Source organism: Stenella coeruleoalba, assembly GCF_951394435.1.
Source record: "Stenella coeruleoalba genome assembly, chromosome: 18".
NCBI lineage: Eukaryota > Metazoa > Chordata > Mammalia > Artiodactyla > Delphinidae > Stenella > Stenella coeruleoalba.
This window is the reverse complement of record NC_137164.1, coordinates 16,800,903-16,817,667: the sequence shown is the minus strand read 5'-3', so window position 1 is coordinate 16,817,667 and position 16,765 is coordinate 16,800,903. Positions and strand designations below refer to the sequence as shown.

Here is a 16,765-nt window from a genome sequence, read left to right as displayed (position 1 = left end):
ATTCCAAACATGAACTTTATAATAACTATTTTGTGAGTCTGTTTATAGTGTCTGATTTTTTTTTCTTGGTTTTCAGTCGAGATTTGCATTTTTTGTATGCCTTGTTACTTTTGATTGAGTGTTGGACATTGTGTATGGGGCATGGTAGACATACTTTAAGTTTCTGGCTTATATTATAATGTTATTTTGACCAGAGAGAATTTACGTTTGTTTCTAAAAGACAACTAGACTAGGATAAGATCACCATAATCCAATTAGGGAATGAGATGATCAAATCTAGGCTCCAATTCTTATGAAGTCTGATTTATTTCCAGGCCATACTTATTCCTAGTGTGTAAATTTTGAGGGTCCCAAATGAAGTCCGAGGGTATATACCAGGTCCAATCCACCTTGGTGGGCTTTGAACTCCAATTTTCACCAACCCCAGTCCCCACTCCTGTGAAACTACTGGAAACTCCCCAACTTTTCAGTCTCTCAGGCACTGATTTTGAAATAGGCTGTCAATCCTCTTGAGGGAAAAAGTTGCCCCAAATGTCAGATCACGACTCTTGGATTTCCTTCTCATCTGGATCTTGGCCCTCTAAATTCTTACTCTCTTGGTAGTTTCAGATGCTCAAACACATTTTAAAAATATATTTTGTCCAGTTTTATATTATCTCAATAGGAGGGTGAGCCCTGAGCAGTCTAGATAGTTATTTTGGAATGCAGTACTCCATCAGTAGTTTTCAAAAACTTCCCAGGTGATTCTCTTTTTTTTTTTTTTTTTTTTTTTAAGTACTAAGGATCTTTATTCTCAGGCCTGATATTGAATCTGTGGCTGCAGATGATGTCACTATTTTGAGAATAAAAGGTCCCATTATCTTCATCCTTTGCAAGTCTTCAGCCACAAAGTTACAGCTTATTCTCATAACAAGATAAGTGAATCAGGCTGGAAGGGGATTTAGGAGGTACACTGACGATAAAAGCAAAGGGGAACACACACTTTTACAGGCATATTGTCCCAGTTAACCTTGAAAGTTAAATTTCAGATTAATTTACAAAAGTAGTGACAGACCACGATTTCAGTGAAAATCAACGCAAGTTATACCTTAAAAAAAAAATCAGTTCAGAAATACTAAGTCAGGCAAGCATACAAAATTCAGAGTATTAAAAAATGCAAGGGCTGGTTGCCCAAACAGATATATCCCTCAGAAAAAGGGATTTGAAAATGCTGAGCAGAACCAAAGGAATTAGAAGCTGAATTAGCAGACAAATTCCCTCATTTTATAACTGTGGGCAGACATTAACTGGCGAAGTTTACTCAGCTAGATTAAGGGTGTACATAGATCTAATTCCTGGTGCTATTTGCAACTACACGTATCTAAAATACAAGGAGACAAATATCCGGAACACATTAGGCCCACTGATTTAAACAAAACAGTTCAACAGTGGGGGTGAAGTTATTGTAGCACAGCAGCACATTAGACATATTTAAGAGATTAAATGGAAAGAAATAATCTCTTAAAGATTTTAATGCTCAGTTTTGGTACACAATCAAGTTTCCATCCAATTTTCTGATGTATAGCAAACTGTACTAGCTTAAAAAAAAAGTGCTTCCTTCAGTTTTCTTCTACACTTTTTTTGGCCTTTCAAAACTGAGCACTGGGTCATTTTACTGTAAGTAATGTGATGTTATATATGTACCTTCTAATTGCACGTTTTAGGAATAAACAAAATCCATATTTCAGTAACCGAGAGTGTATTTATAAAATGAAAACCTCTCTATCAAAATACACTTTTCACTGGGAAAAATAAATAAAACGACAAATGGATCTACACAAAGTAAAAATTAACTTTGGTAGATTTCAGTGCAGGACAGTCCATAACAAGCGTATTTGCCCTTACTCCCCCAGAGCTGATCATCTTCCAAGTTCAGATTTTAAAAATATTTTTTAATTGAGATTATTATGTTGACATTTGTTTCTCATTCCACATCATCTTCAGCCAAGCTCTGAGCACTTACATGTCTCTGACTAATTGTTGGGAGCTTAGTCAGAAGCATCTGGAACACTGGTGGTGGAGGAGTTTGCTGCAATACTTACAGTAACTGCTGTGGATGTCCACACACAGCAATTGCATTTGTCAGATGGTCCACACCCTTCTCATATTCACCTTGAGCTAGTAACTCTTCACCAAGCTGTATTTCTTCGAGGAAGAATTTCTGAACGCCTTCAGCATCTTTAAGGTCAGGTAATTTGGAAAGTCCAGCTCTCTCCTTGGCAAGCTTCTGTTTCTTTCCTCGTTCTCGCACTCTGTTCTTGAAATTGGGGTCACTCCGTCTCTTGCGGTCGAAGTAAATGCAGTACCCGATGGAAACGGCGATGGCGCTGTTCTGGCCCACCATCTTCTCCCCAACGAGGAGTGGGGTCGGCGGCGGCAGGGCCCGCGAAGAAGCTGTTGGCTCAGGACCCTTGGAGCAGACTCCACCGGTTAGTTCCGACGCCCGCTTCCCTGGTGATTCTAACGGGCAGCTGCAGTAACAAACCACAGACATAGAGCATAAAAGGCATGTAAGATTCTTCATGAATTGATTCCTTCAAATCTATGTAACCTAATGTTTTACCACAGTCTTTTCTCTATCCACTGACTCCCAAGCCCATATGCTTTCCAGCCTGATGGAACTACTTACCATTTCTGATGTGCCAGACCACAGTGCTCTCTCTTATCTTCAAGTTTTGCATTTATCACCCTTCTTTGCCTGGCCCACTGCTTTATTCATCCTTTATATCTCGTTTTAAGTGTTGCCTCTTCAGATACTACACTTAACTGTTATGTGTCTTTTGCATCAGTTTGTAAGGCTTTCTAGGATCTGTTTGCTGCTTTAAAAGTAGGACTAGGTCTTCTGAGCTATTCTGTCAGTCTGAAGTTCCACTTCTTTCCCTTCAATATACCTCCCATTTCTTCCTCTTCTGTCCTGCCACCACGTTATACCCAATCATTAAGGCTGTGAGGTCCTTGAAGGAAGTAACTGACACGGATGCTTAAATAATTGTTATTGAGTTGAATTAAATGAAACATTTTTCAAAAGTAAAACTTCACGAAAACAAGACTGCTTCAGAAATCTGAAGTCTGTATTTAATCAGTTTTTGTTAAATTCAGTCCATATATACCTGAATAGTAGAGAGAAAATAATATCTGCTCACTGTAAATGAAAATAATGCTCAATTCTTACTCTGTTGAGTAATTATTTACTCTGTGATGACTTTCCTGGAGGTACCATGTAATTGACTAACTTAGTGCTTGATGTGTACCAGGCGTTATATTGATACTATCTTTTCCCGTGTGTCTTACCATTTAATCCTCACAATAATTCTATGTAGTAGATGCTGTTGTCATTAAGGCTAAGAGGTGCTAGGTCTCCTTACCAAGATTATATATCTGGTGAGTGGCTGACTCAGGACACAAACAAGGTATATCTGACCCTAAAACTCAACTTGTATAACATTATACTAAACACTAGTAGAAAAAGCACGGCTTTACACCTGTGCTCAGACCTTATTTCCATCAATGGTGTATCATAGTACAAACTAAACTTTCAGATCCTCCGTTTCCTCATCTATAATAACTGAATTCAATACTTCCCTGAAAAGTTCTGAGGAAATGGTCTGGCATGATGTCAGGTGTGTTATAGGTGCTTGATAACTATGATTACACACACACGCACACTTTGTCCACATCTTTATTTCTTTTATTGCTGACTTCTTCACACCATCTGTTATTTGACTATAACTACTTTAGTTATTTATGCATTCTTTTTCTATACTCTAGGCGGTGCTAGCATGGTTTTAACTAACTTCATATGAATTAATTACTTACCAGTAGTGACATATTTATTATCAGTTGCACAATTGCTTTATGGAGTTCTAGTAAAACATTACTTCAAGTGTAAAATATGTCTAGTTAAGAACAAATTACCCATGCTAATAAACAAATTTGACACAAGCCATTATTTGCTGAGCTTAAAGCTGCATTTGTTGAAAAGCCTCAAGTCATTTCATTTTTGCTGAAGACTCATATTTAAGTAATTGTGTAACATAGTCATTCATTACTGTCAAGCTACACTTCTCTCTGCCTTTACAACAAAGAACACAGTCCAGCATTTAGTGCATGTTCTACGGAATTATTTCTCATTGGGGGAAAAAAAGACAGAGATTTCTAAGAATCCTGGATGAAAGGAAAAAGTAATGGATTAGTACTGTTCAATATATTATTTCATAAAGTGGTCATATTTCAGCACACTTGCTTTTAGATTGTCCGCCTAGGTTTATCTCATCATTTTGATTAAAAAAAAAAAGACCACATTGATATTAGTTCCCTTGGTTGGTTTGAATATTAAGATCTGTTTAACAACTGCTTTCTGCACATACAATTTGTTCATCCATGCAAGGGGTCCATTTGTGACCCTGAAGTGGGTGAGGACACCTGCAGGCCATTTATAGGACTGGCCAGAGAGGTGGCTATAGTGAAGGGATTGGTTTCCTAAATTTTTCTGGTAAGAATCACCCTGGGCACTTGTTAAATGCAGAGCTTCCCAGGTCTTGCTCCTAGAGACTCTGATTCAAAGGGTCTGAGCACTTGAAAGTCTAACAAAAAGCCCAGGTAACTTTTCAGACATATCCTCAGGTACATTTGGAAAACACTGTGGTAAAGGTTATATGAGCTTTAAAAATACTTGTTTATTTGAGAAAATGGGTGCAGTTTATCCTCTTGTGCTTCAGTATGTATATATCCAAAACTCTGCAGGCTCTACCTTCAAATGTGTGCATGTTTATAAACCTGCTTCTCAACAAAGCATATTTCATTAAGTTTATCTAAGGCTATCGGGAAGAGATGGATTTATACAAAGGACTCTGGAGAAGGGAAAGGAAGCAGCAGCTCTCCTTGATATAACACTTGGAACCCAAACTCTCACAATCCATTTTCTGGGAGGATTCAGCACTGGAGTAGCTGCACTGGGGCTGAACAAAACCCCACTTACCTGCCACAAAACAGTTGTTGCATTTTAAAGGGAAGTAGCATTCTGTTTTTTCCATGAATGGCTCTTGCTACCCTGGCTCCAGCGGGCTGAACCAGGGATCAATGGGGAAACCAGCAGCACTAGGCACATGAGAAGCCAACTCCCTTTGCAAAGGCTTGGTGAGAAATTTTGTCCAATAATCACAGTTCCAATCCAACGAAAACCCCTTTTGGAAAAGAGTAAATGCCAAGGTACAAAGAGAAGGCAAGATTTTCAAGTTTAGACTGCATACTGAATGACACTGGCCAATTATCCTGGTTTCCTAAAGCACTGAGACCCTGAGTGACTAAAGCTACTGAGATTCGTCACCTATTATACCACAATTCCATAAAATCTTAGCATAGAGACTTTTCCCCAAAGTCATCTATTCATGTCGCTTTCTTGCAGGCCTAATTAGCAAAGTAATATAAGCACACAGTGTCCAAAACTGAGCACTAACCCCATGTCAATCAACCACAGAGAGCTGTGGGTCCTGGGAAGTTCAGCGTACAGCATATATTAGCTACTTTGCCTTTAATCTAGAAACCTGGCTCTACTGGTGAAGGTTTATGTAATTTTCAATGTATATAATGACCAGTACATCATGGCACCATCTAACCAGAACGGATGCTGGCTATCAAATACCAACTTTGTTCAAGGTTCTTAGTTGAGAACGTACAATCTACTCGAACTAGTTTAAGCAGGAAGGGATTTATTTAGAAGTACTGAACGTTCACATAATCATTGTGAAGGCTAAAGAAATAGACTCTGATCTCAGTTTTCAGGATATGTCTCAAAACAACGCTGCAGAACTGGAAAGTCAAGGGAGCTGCCACCTTTGACATGATCAAAAGCTAAACAGTCAGCAAACTGCTGCTACAGCACCTGGCTCCAGAATCATACTGCCCTCACCGCAGTCCACATAAGTAAAATAGACGCTTTGTGATCGACCTCTCTCCCCACATGTAGCTAATACTGTAGTGTGTCAACTCAAACTCCTTTAAGCTCTAAAGCGTGGTCCTGAAGCATGGTCCTGCAAATGCCAGGAATGTTGGCTGCAACTCACCACTAAGAATTTCCCTTGGCCATAGGAAGCTGCATAGCCTAAAGAATGCATTCCACGCCATTGACTTGTTGCTCCAGGGCTACAAAGACCCAGCCTCCTTGCTTCAATTAGGGGCAACTCTGAAGAGCCATCCTGGCTACAGAGCATTTTTTTTTTTAACATCTTTATTGGGGTATAATTGCTTTACAATGGTATGTTAGTTTCTGCTTTATAACACAGTGAATCAGTTATACATATACATATGTTCCCATATCTCTTCCCTCTTGCGTCTCCCTCCCTCCAACCCTCCCTATCCCGCACCTCTAGCACCGAGCTGATCTCCCTGTGCTATGTGGCTTCTTCCCACTAGCTATCTATTTTATGTTTGGTAGTGTATATATGTCCATGCCACTCTCTCACTTTGTCACAGCCTACCCTTCCCCGTCCCCATATCCTCAAGTCCATTCTCTAGTAGGTCTGTGTCTTTATTCCCGTCGTGCCCCTAGGTTCTTCATGACCTTTTTTTTTCCCTTAGATTCCATATATATGTGTTAGCATACGGTATTTGTTTTTCTCTTTCTGACTTACTTCACTCTGTATGACAGACTCTAGGTCCATCCACCTCACTACAAATAACTAACTCAATTTCGTTTCTTTTTATGGCTGAGTAATATTCCATTGTATATATGTGCCACATCTTCTTTATCCATTCATCTGATGATGAACACTTAGGTTGTTTCCATGTCCTGGCTATTGTAAATAGAGCTGCAATGAACATTTTGGTACATGACTCTTTTTGAATTATGGTTTTCTCAGGGTATATGCCCAGTCATGGGATTGCTGGGTCATATGGTAGTTCTATTTTTAGTTTTTTAAGGAACCGCCATACTGTTCTCCATAGTGGCTGTATCAATTTACATTCCCAGCAGCAGTGCAAGAGGGTTCCCTTTTCTCCGCACCCTCTCCAGCATTTATTGTTTGTAGGTTTTTTGATGGTGGCCATTCTGACCGGTGTGAGATGATATCTCATTGTAGTTTTGATCTGCATTTCTCTGATGATTAATGATGTTGAGCATTCTTTCATGTGTTTGTTGGCAATCTGTATATCTTCTTTGGAGAAATGTCTATTTAGGTCTTCTGCCCATTTTTGGATTGGGTTGTTTGTTTTTTTGTTATTGAGCTGCATGAGCTGCTTGTAAATTTTGGAGATTAATCCTTTGTCAGTTGCTTCATTTCTTACAGAATCAGCAGAGGCCTCTGTTGCTATTGTATCTCAGTTTAGCTTCTTCTTCCCATCAGAAGCAAGTGGGTACAATTATTATAATGAACAACAAGGTCTGAGTGGCCGCCAGGGAGCCTGACTCATAGAGAGCCGTGGAGATGATGAATAGAATATGGCATTCCTAGGGGCAAGAGAGATAGGAGCTAAAAAGGGTATTTCTCAATCTATACAATCAAAAGAAATTAAAAATCGATGGTTAGGAGACTAAGGGCAGCAACGCCAATAAGTAGTTCCTAGACTTGAGCTGATTCTTAGATCTGGAATCCACTGACTGAAGAGGAAGCTGGGGCACCAGGATCCCAGAGCACCATGGTACTTGTGTATCGTAGTGATTCTCCCTGCCCCTCCCTAAAGGGATCTTTAGCTACTTGCTTGGGTAACTATATACTGAGAAAAGGAAAATACTCAGATATTTTGAGAACTAGTGGACATGGACTCCAAGTTGACCTTGATAGCTGGGTACCTGAAGCAACATGGCCCCACTGTTGGATATGAGAGGTAATAAATGGAGTTCAGGTCCAGGTGTGGATCACTGGGTCCACAGACCCACCTACTGGTCATTAAATTGCTTTGCTAGGTGCCTGTGTTACGATTCCAGCACTCAGGTGGTACCTGAGTGGATATTTTGAATGGACATATGTAGTAGTTGGCAAATCTTCCACACTGGTTTCTTGGCCTGGGAGGTTAGCACTACCATAGTGGGGAATGGCAAATGGAAGGCTTTGAAACTGCTTGCCTCTTCCTGCCAAGATTGTAAATTCAAAAATGATATCACATCTTGGGGTCAGTGACAGAGGGAAATGCCAACACAAATACTTTGGAAGCTTTGGTAAGTCTATGAGCTTCAGAGGATAGGAGGTAACCCTTTGAAGTTCAGAGGCCCCATATCAGTACAGTTTTTAGGGTCTGGGCATACCAGGGCATCGATTCAAAGTAAAGGGCATGTTATTGTATCTTGTACTTCCCACCACTAAGAAGGAAGCACGTGTGTGATAGACCTCTTCAGGTTTTGGGCACAGCAAATTGCACACCTTGGAATATTTGTCCAATCCACTTAAGTAAGCCTGCCTGCTGGGGCAGCTGGAGGTGGAGCAGGAAGGGCAGAACAGGAAGGGGCTGTGCAGCAGGACCAAGTCTCTGTACCATAGCCAGGCCACTCTGGCAATACCAGGGCACTAGAATAGAGATACCTGTGGTGGAAACAGTTGCCCTGTGGAGTTTATTTATCCTTATAGGGGAAATTTATCCTTATAGGGGAATCATAACACAGGCACCTAGCAAAGCAATTTATATCTGCAGCATAAAATTATATTCCATTTGAAGAACCATTAGGCCCCTAGCAAGGCAATTGATATCTGCAGCATAAAGTTATATTCTATTCCATTTGAAAAACTATTAGGCCCTGACCATGGGCATCAAGTGGCCATCTGGACAGAGCTGCCCATCTGTCAGTACCACCAAGTCATATGGTTTGTGGCCCAAAAGCAATCTGTTGTAAGATGGAAGTAGTGCATCTGGGACTGACACAAATTAGCTGCACAAGCAAGTGACCCCCAATCCCTGTGTCATCCACCACTCTTGCACTGGTGTCGCTCAGTGCACACACATGGCCACATGGTGAGTCCCCTATCGCCAGCTGACAGAAGTGGAAAAAGGCTAAACTTCATTCACAGATGGGATGCTGTCCTCTAGGACACAATACACTCAAAACCAACCAACATTATATGGTGCTGTGCCCCCAGTAGGTAGAATGCATGTGCCTAGGAACTAAGGGGTAGAAATACGAGTACCCCAAATTATCACACTCGCAGTGACCTACTTGAGGGAATCTGTGCTTTCTATCCCTGAACCTTTAGGCACTATGGCTCATCATGCCAAAAGACCAGCAGTCAAGGAAAGGAGTCATCACTGCAGTTAGGAACAATTAGCGCTGATCACCAGAAGGAGGTAGCGAGTCGTTGCACAAAAGATGCGATGAACTACAGTTCTGGCATTCTGAAGACTGACTGGAATTGACATCTTTTTGTTTGACCCTGTACAGTTTTGATGATCAGTGGACAAGTGCAGTAGTCAAGCCTGGAAAGAGCATGCTGACCAGGGATTCAGACCTTGCTTCAGGGAGGAGGATTTGGTCACCGCAACAGTGAAGCATCTAGAGCAGCGGAGGCGATAGCTAGGAGTGAAGGGAACATAGAAGGAGCAGTAGAGAAGGGAGACCATGAGTATCAGTTGTGGCCTTAAAACCAGCCGCATCAGTGGAGACTGTATTCATTTGACCAACCTCCTTTATAAATTTTCTCCAGAAATGATGCCAACCAAAATCCCAGAGAAGCTGTTTGCAGGTGGGGTAAATATAGTATAAGCAAGTTAGTCTGAGCAGCACAGTGGGTGTTCGGTCGTGGACTTTAGGGATCTGTTCTGGGCTGTCCACATTCCCCCTTCAGGACCCAGGCACACATCCTCCCAGCTGCCAGGAGAGTTGATTGCTGATCGCTCTGTCCATCTTTGAAAATCGCTCTTGACGATCAGGAGCTGCCTTGCCCAAGGTGTGCCTTGTCCCTGGGGGCAGCCTATGTCCATTGCCTAAGAGATGCAGGATACAATATACTAGTCCCTTCCGTCCTGATTAGGGACTCCTCTGACTGGCCTTCCCAGTGCAGAACACCCGTGGGATTGGTTGAAGTCCCCTTTACAAGTACATTACAGTTCAATTTCTCTAAACTCGGTCCATTCTTGCTTCTCTCTTTTCCTTCTGGGTGTTGTTCCTGAAGACAGTCCCTGATAAATCTTCTGTATGCAAACCTTTGTCTAGGAATCTGTTTTCAGGGGTTCCAAACTAAGTGACCATATAACTTGATTTCAAATCTAAGATGCACTGCATCTGATTACTGCAGTCTACTTCACATATGAAACACTGTTAGGGGTCTGGGAAGTGCAGTAGTGAGCCTTGCAAGCTCTGAGCTATGGGAAGGCATGCCTGGATGGGGTAGACTGTGTGCAGAGAGGGTTGGTTTGCAGTATCCACCGTGGCAGCTCACGAAGATACGTCTTAGAAGCCTGTACAGCATGCTGATCTGCCTTCAAAAGTAGGAAATGGTGGCTGAAATTATTATTAAATTTTTAAATTATTCTTGGAGCAAAGAGAAAACTTGCTTCTACCTCGATGTCTTTCTTCCCCTAATTGTCAGCACAGAGTGGTTTCTCCTTTGGGTTTGGCTAAGCACTGCCAACAGGCCATGTAACAAATTGTTCAAATATATGCATAGAATAATTCTCTGTCATGTGGGTTTGGAAGCTTTGTGAAGGGTACTGATATTCATTGACGATTTACTTTGTACCAGGCATGGCATAAGGTGATTTCCTGATGGATTCAGGAATAGCGACTTGATGTTTTGGGTATTACCATGCAGGAAACTGGAAACAGAAACTGGGGACTTAAATCAGTGTTTTGTTTTATTTTGTTTTGCTTTTGTATCATAGTGGCAACTGTGGGATTTGAACTTGCTTCTGACTCCTAAGTCCATTCTCTTTCCACAATACTGTGATGGCTACTGAAAAGCAGGGAGCAAGTCTTCCTTCTCAACCAGAGTCTAATTGAGCGGCTTGCTCTGTTGGGCTGATGAAACAAAGGGTCCTGGTTTTACATTTCCCCAAAAGATGTGTCTGTCATGTGTGGTCTCACTGCCATGGAGCATATCCTAGGCAGCAGTCCATCCCATGTGCCACTGGACACAATGGGAATCAGTCCAGATAGACTTCCCAGGCTGGCCACAGCTCCAATACCATCCCCATGCAAACAGCTTGGGGGTCAGGATCTGCTAAAAGCAGAGCGGAAGGAGTGCTTTTGTGTCTTAAAAGCAGTGCACAAGTCATTCCAGTGTTCTGTAGAGAGAAGATGAGCTTAAAGCAAAAACATGCAACTGCAACATCTCAAGCATCTCTACCATGCCAGAGGACAAGAGGTCAAAACCTTTGCTGGCAAATTAGAAGGCAATTTGGACCTTGTCAGTTACCTACCTGAACACATGGGAAGAATTTTTCCCATCTCTGCTCAATCTGGTCTAAGAATTGCATTTATGGGAAAGGAACTAACATTTATTGAGTGACCACTGTGCCTGGGCACTAAATTCCCCCAGTTACACTGTGAGTTTGGGCATTGTTACCAGTTTTTATGGGTAAAAAATTTGGGACTTGGGGAAATTTAGTAAATCACCCAACACCCCCACACTGAGGAATACCTGGCTGAAATGCAAGTCCAGTCTGTCTGGCCTGAAGCCCACGCTTTGTCTAAGACACTGTTTAGGGAGAAAAGCAAGACAAAGTGAACATTGCTGAGCTAGTTTCATCAGAGCTCTTTTGCTGAAATGCATTTGCTTCGTCTGTCTTAGGAATCAAAGGTGGTTTTGCAGCATCTCTCTGGAAGGGATGTGTTCACAGATGGTGCATAGATTTCTCAGCCAAGAGCTCTTAAATATTATGTGACTATATTCTCCTGAGGAATTCCCTGAGCACACTGGGTCTTCGTGCCTTAGACTACATGGACACCTGCACACACAAAACTCACACTCTGCCGTCTGCGTTCTCACACACAGATGCACATTTTCTCCCATTCTCTCACACGTTCCCTCTCTCACAACACACCTGTTACTGCCTCTCAACAAAGGCAGTTTTGTCCTGTGAAAGCACCAATTCAGAAGGAAAACATAAACCATATGGAGGGAATGGCAGAAGGGAAGTTCTTAAGCAAATAAATAACATAACTTGTCTCATGAATTTTCCCATTTTCCCTTGGGGTGAAGATGAAGTAAAGGGAACTAGTGCCCACCTGCCCGGTGTTCTTAGCAACTGCAGTTTGTTTCCAATTTTAATGGAGAAAAGTAGCCCTTTCCTAGGACTAACCAGTCAGTGACCAATGGAGGCAGAGCCTGGAAATGTCAGCTGCTTGAAGGAACTGAATGTAATGCAACAGATTCCAGAATATTGAGGGAAATTAACATATTCCTTTGTTGAGATTAGCTCCAAATCCCAGATACCCAGGAGAAGATGTAATCTGGTACCAATTCATATAATTTTCCAATGGTAGTCCTACTAAATTGTATGTATCTATAAATGTATAAGTTGTCAGGTCAATAAAATATATTTTTTTCATTATCCCACTGAGTAGAAAACAACATGTTGAATCCTGCAGGAGGTTTTCTAAGTTGTTTTTTACAAAAGTGTCCTGAAAAATCCAAGTGCTTGATGTGAGACGCTCAATTCAAAACTGAAGAGTCCCAGGGTTTTCTCCCATTTTCTTTTGCCTATCTTTCTCATCGTGGAGAAAGCAAACCTTAGCAAAATAAATAAAAGCAGATAAAGTGGCCTGTGAAGAAGTGACAGCGTGGAGTTGATGGAAATAAGTTTTTAGTGATCATTTTCCCAGTTTCTTCATTCTACAAATACACAAGAGGCCCACAGATATTGCCGAGATGGTTCTCCAGGATCAAAAGCTGGCAAGGAGGGAGCAGGGCAGGGCTCTGACCCCATGTCCAGTGTTATTTTCCACTATATTACCCTGCCTGGAAGGAGACTGTTACAGGGTAAAAGGGAAGCCTGGAACTTTCCCCACAGGTATAATTTCTTCATAAGACAACATGAAAATGAGTTAAGTTGATTCCATCTTCAGAATGATCCCTGTGTCCCAGGAGTCATGCAGATGTGACTATCTTGGAATAAATTTGGAGAAATATTAATTTTCTCCCTCCTGTGCCCTGAAATGAATTGGTTGGTGCGGTATTTTGCATCGCATGGCTCCTGATCCAATTCCAGGGAGTGTCTCAGGCACCAAGAAGGCTGGAAGCCAACATTTGATATTTCTGTCTTAAATTACACTTGCAGGGCCCATGAACATCTCATTTGCTAATTCCATTTCTCACAAAACAAGCCAACATCTGCCTTTTGTTATTTCTAACCCTCGTTGTTTTTGAAACACTCATAATACATTTTGAGTAAAAGGGCCTTTACAAAAACTGCCTGGCAGGGCCTGGGCACAGTTATACCACTGGCAGAAGGCTCACACCCTACCTCTCCCCTTGTCACCTACACTCAGAATGCTTCCTGAGGCTACCTGGAGTTTGCCCAAAAGGTGGGACTTCAAGATCTCTGGAAATGATAAAAAGAGAAAGAATGAACCAGGCAATTTGTGGTGAAGGCATCTTACAGGATCAGGAGGGGACAAAGGCGAGAGCGTCCTTTCCTTTCCTCGTCACACATGGCCAACTTTGCTATTTTCCCTTGAACCCCCATTTTTCATAAGAGGACATTCTCCCACATCCCACTGCTATGTGGAGAACAGAAGGGAATGCTTGAAAGAAGGAGAGAGGGGAGAATATTTTCTGCTTTGGTCCCATGGAAATGAAAAAGGGGTTTAGGAGATGGGAGGAGGGCTTTGGGGAGGGGGGCTCCCCATAATGATTTTTTAAATTAATTTTTATTGGAGTATAGTTGATTTACAATGTTGTGTTAGTTTCTGCTGTACAGCAAAGTGTATCAGTTATACACATACATATATCCACTCTTTTTTAGATTCTTTTCCCATATAGGTGAAAGGGGGGGGATAAATTGGGAGATTGGGATTGACATATACACACTACTATATATAAAATAGATAACTAATAAGAACCTACTCTATAGCACAGGGAACTCTACTCAATACTCTGTAATGACCAGTCACGATTTTTCATCACAAGTTTGGCTAGTCTTTGTAAGATATAGCACAGCGGCCCCATTATGAAGGAGATCGTTTAGGTCACAGTTTTAATCTGTCTTTTATTCACTGGAATCAATCCACATTCCTCTGCAACAAGCGAATCGCAGTTGTTCACTGGAGTCACAGAAAAACTGAGGCTTTGGAGTACAGCTGACGTAAGCAAAGGTATCCCCCCACCGGCCCCCGCACAAGGAATTATATAAAGTCCCTGCTTAAAAGTCTTACTGCTATTTCACAAATTCAGCCGAACTCAGGACACCTGGGGATAAAGGGTAGTATGTATGATAGAAAATGAGGAATCAAATTTAGAGCTGAATGTTCGAAGTAAAATTCTGCCTCTGCTGATTTCTGACTGGATGGCCTTCTTTGAGTGGCCTGAGTTCTCTGAGCCTCAGTTTCCTTAACCATAAATTAGAGAGAATTTGTGAGATTTAGTTGAAAATCAGATAATGTTAGATGAAAGCACTGTGAGGATGCTCAGTAACTGTAAAGGCTATTCAAGTGAGAGGAGTGGCCATCCATGCCCAGCTGGCGGCTGACCACTCCTCAGGGGTCTGTTCTCCCCCAGGAAAAAGCAGAGTCCTTGCATTGAGTTATTAGACTTTATGAAACATGACCTCACTGTGAAATCTTAAGCAAACAGAAGCTTTTCCATTCTTTTAATTGAAAACATTGCTGAAATGTTCGCTTGGCCCATTTTCTTGCCTTATGAAGTAGCACAGAAAGGACAGATCAGAATCTTGATTCCAGCACTTTCAGAAGCCCCAGCATCACCAACTGGCACCAGAGATGTGAACGTGGAAGAGGAGATTTCACTGGGAAGGAAGCAGAGAAGAAACGGGGGCTCAGGGAGTGCAGGGCACATCCTCCACTTCGTGTCTGTCCGTAATGGAGCCTGAACCAGCTGGACTGTGCCGAGTGCCTGCTCCTCCACCCTCCACGCCCCCTTCTCTTGCAGTCAGTCCTCTCACACTCAGGCCATGGGAACTCCTTCTCCCATTTGCTCAGGTCCAAACCTCTGAGTCCCCCTTGACTCCCCTCTCACACTTTCCACATTCACTCCATCAGCAAACCCTGTGGGCTTTGCCGTTCTGTCCCGAGAATCCCACTGCTCTTTACCATTTCACACTGCCACTCCAGTCCAAGCTGCCATCGTTTCTCCATAGATGATTTCAGAAGCCTTCTTGTTTCTGCCCCCATCTCAAGGTGGCACCAGAGGAAGCTTGTTAAAGTGAAAGTCAGATCATGTCACTCCTCTGCTTGAACTCTCCAGTGGCTCCCCACTTCACCCAGGTGGAAGCCGAATCCTTGTGATGATCTAGAAGATCCTTTATCGTGGCTGCTCGTTTTCTCTCTGCTTCATCTCAATCTTCTTCTTTCACTCTTTCCTGGCCTCATCATTGTTGCTTAAACATACCAGGCATTCTCTTGCTCCAGGACCTTTGCACTTGCTGTTCTCTTTCCTGGACAGCTCTTCCCCTGGACACCTGCAAGGCTGGCTATCTCATCTCCTTTTGGTCTGTATTCAAATGTCACTTTTTCAATGAAAACTTTCCTGGTCACCCTATCTGAAAAGGTAACTTCCTCTCCATTCCCCTCCCCCTAAACTTTCTAAAACTCTTTTTGTGCTTTATTTTTCTATTCGCACCTATGATTATCTCGTATATTACACAACAGACTTACTGTTTTATTTTCCTCCCCAACTAGGATGTACGTTTCATGAAGTCAGGGAGGTTACATTTTTTCTAGAGCAGTGCCTAGCACAAAGTAAGTACTCAATAAATAATTTTTAAATAGATGAATTGAGTGACCTCAAAAAACCCTGACCACAGTCGTTTAAACAGAGAATAGAAATCTTACACAATTGAAGTTCCGATTGGGCAGGCTAGGGCTCTATAACAATGCCATCAGGGGCCCAGTTTCACTCCATTTTTCCATTTCACCACTCTTAATCCATAGGTCTTTATCTGCAAGCTTTTTGCTTCACAGTTGCAAAATGGTTACTGCACCACCAGATTACACATTATCTTTCCAAAGCAGAAAGAAAATGAAGTAGAAATAAGAAATGGAAGCATGAGGAAAACAACAACTTTCCCAGAAATCCTCAGCTTGTATAACATTAACCAGAACTTTGTTCCATGGCCATCCCTAGCTTCAACATCAAACAAAATCTGGGGTTTTATTAGTGAGGAAGAGAGGGGAATGGATGTGGGGCAGCCAGCTCACAGCATCTGCCATAGAGCTTAAGTCTCTGTTACTCTTCAACACCAGCTCTTACTTCTCTGCTTGGGCGGGATGGGAAGGGGCTTATGAGACCTCAAGGCAAGCAGAAGGACATGGGGAGAGCCTTAGGTCAGACTGCTGCTGGAGAAACAACTTCAGTCCTAATCTGGAACAGGAGCTCTGGAGTTGAACACTTAAAACACTTCAGCAGCCACGTGCCCAGCTTGGGGATGAAGCTGACCAGAAAGGCTAATGGAAGCGCAGAGAAAGAGAAAGATGCATGCAGTCAAGGGGGAAAGTCCCGGTAGCCTTCAAGTGTTTGCTTCCAGGGATTTTCTAGCCCTGGAGATGGTGACACTTTTCATTGTATGCTTTCATGTAAGTGAGAGACAGGTGACTTCAGACTTGACTTGCTGTCCTATCTAAGCCAGC

The 16,765-nt window shown here is 42.2% G+C and overlaps 1 protein-coding gene and 1 pseudogene across 10 annotated transcripts in view; one reads left to right on the top strand and one right to left on the bottom strand.

Annotated features, from left to right (window-relative positions):
* Positions 1-16,765, top strand: part of RNASEH2B (ribonuclease H2 subunit B) — a 798,611-nt gene that overhangs the window by 516,431 nt on the left and 265,415 nt on the right. The gene's annotated exons all lie outside the window — the stretch shown is intronic.
* On the bottom strand, positions 1,832-2,626 carry LOC307176726 (mitochondrial import receptor subunit TOM20 homolog; annotated as a pseudogene). Its single transcript has one exon. The product of its transcript is annotated as a mitochondrial import receptor subunit TOM20 homolog (transcript).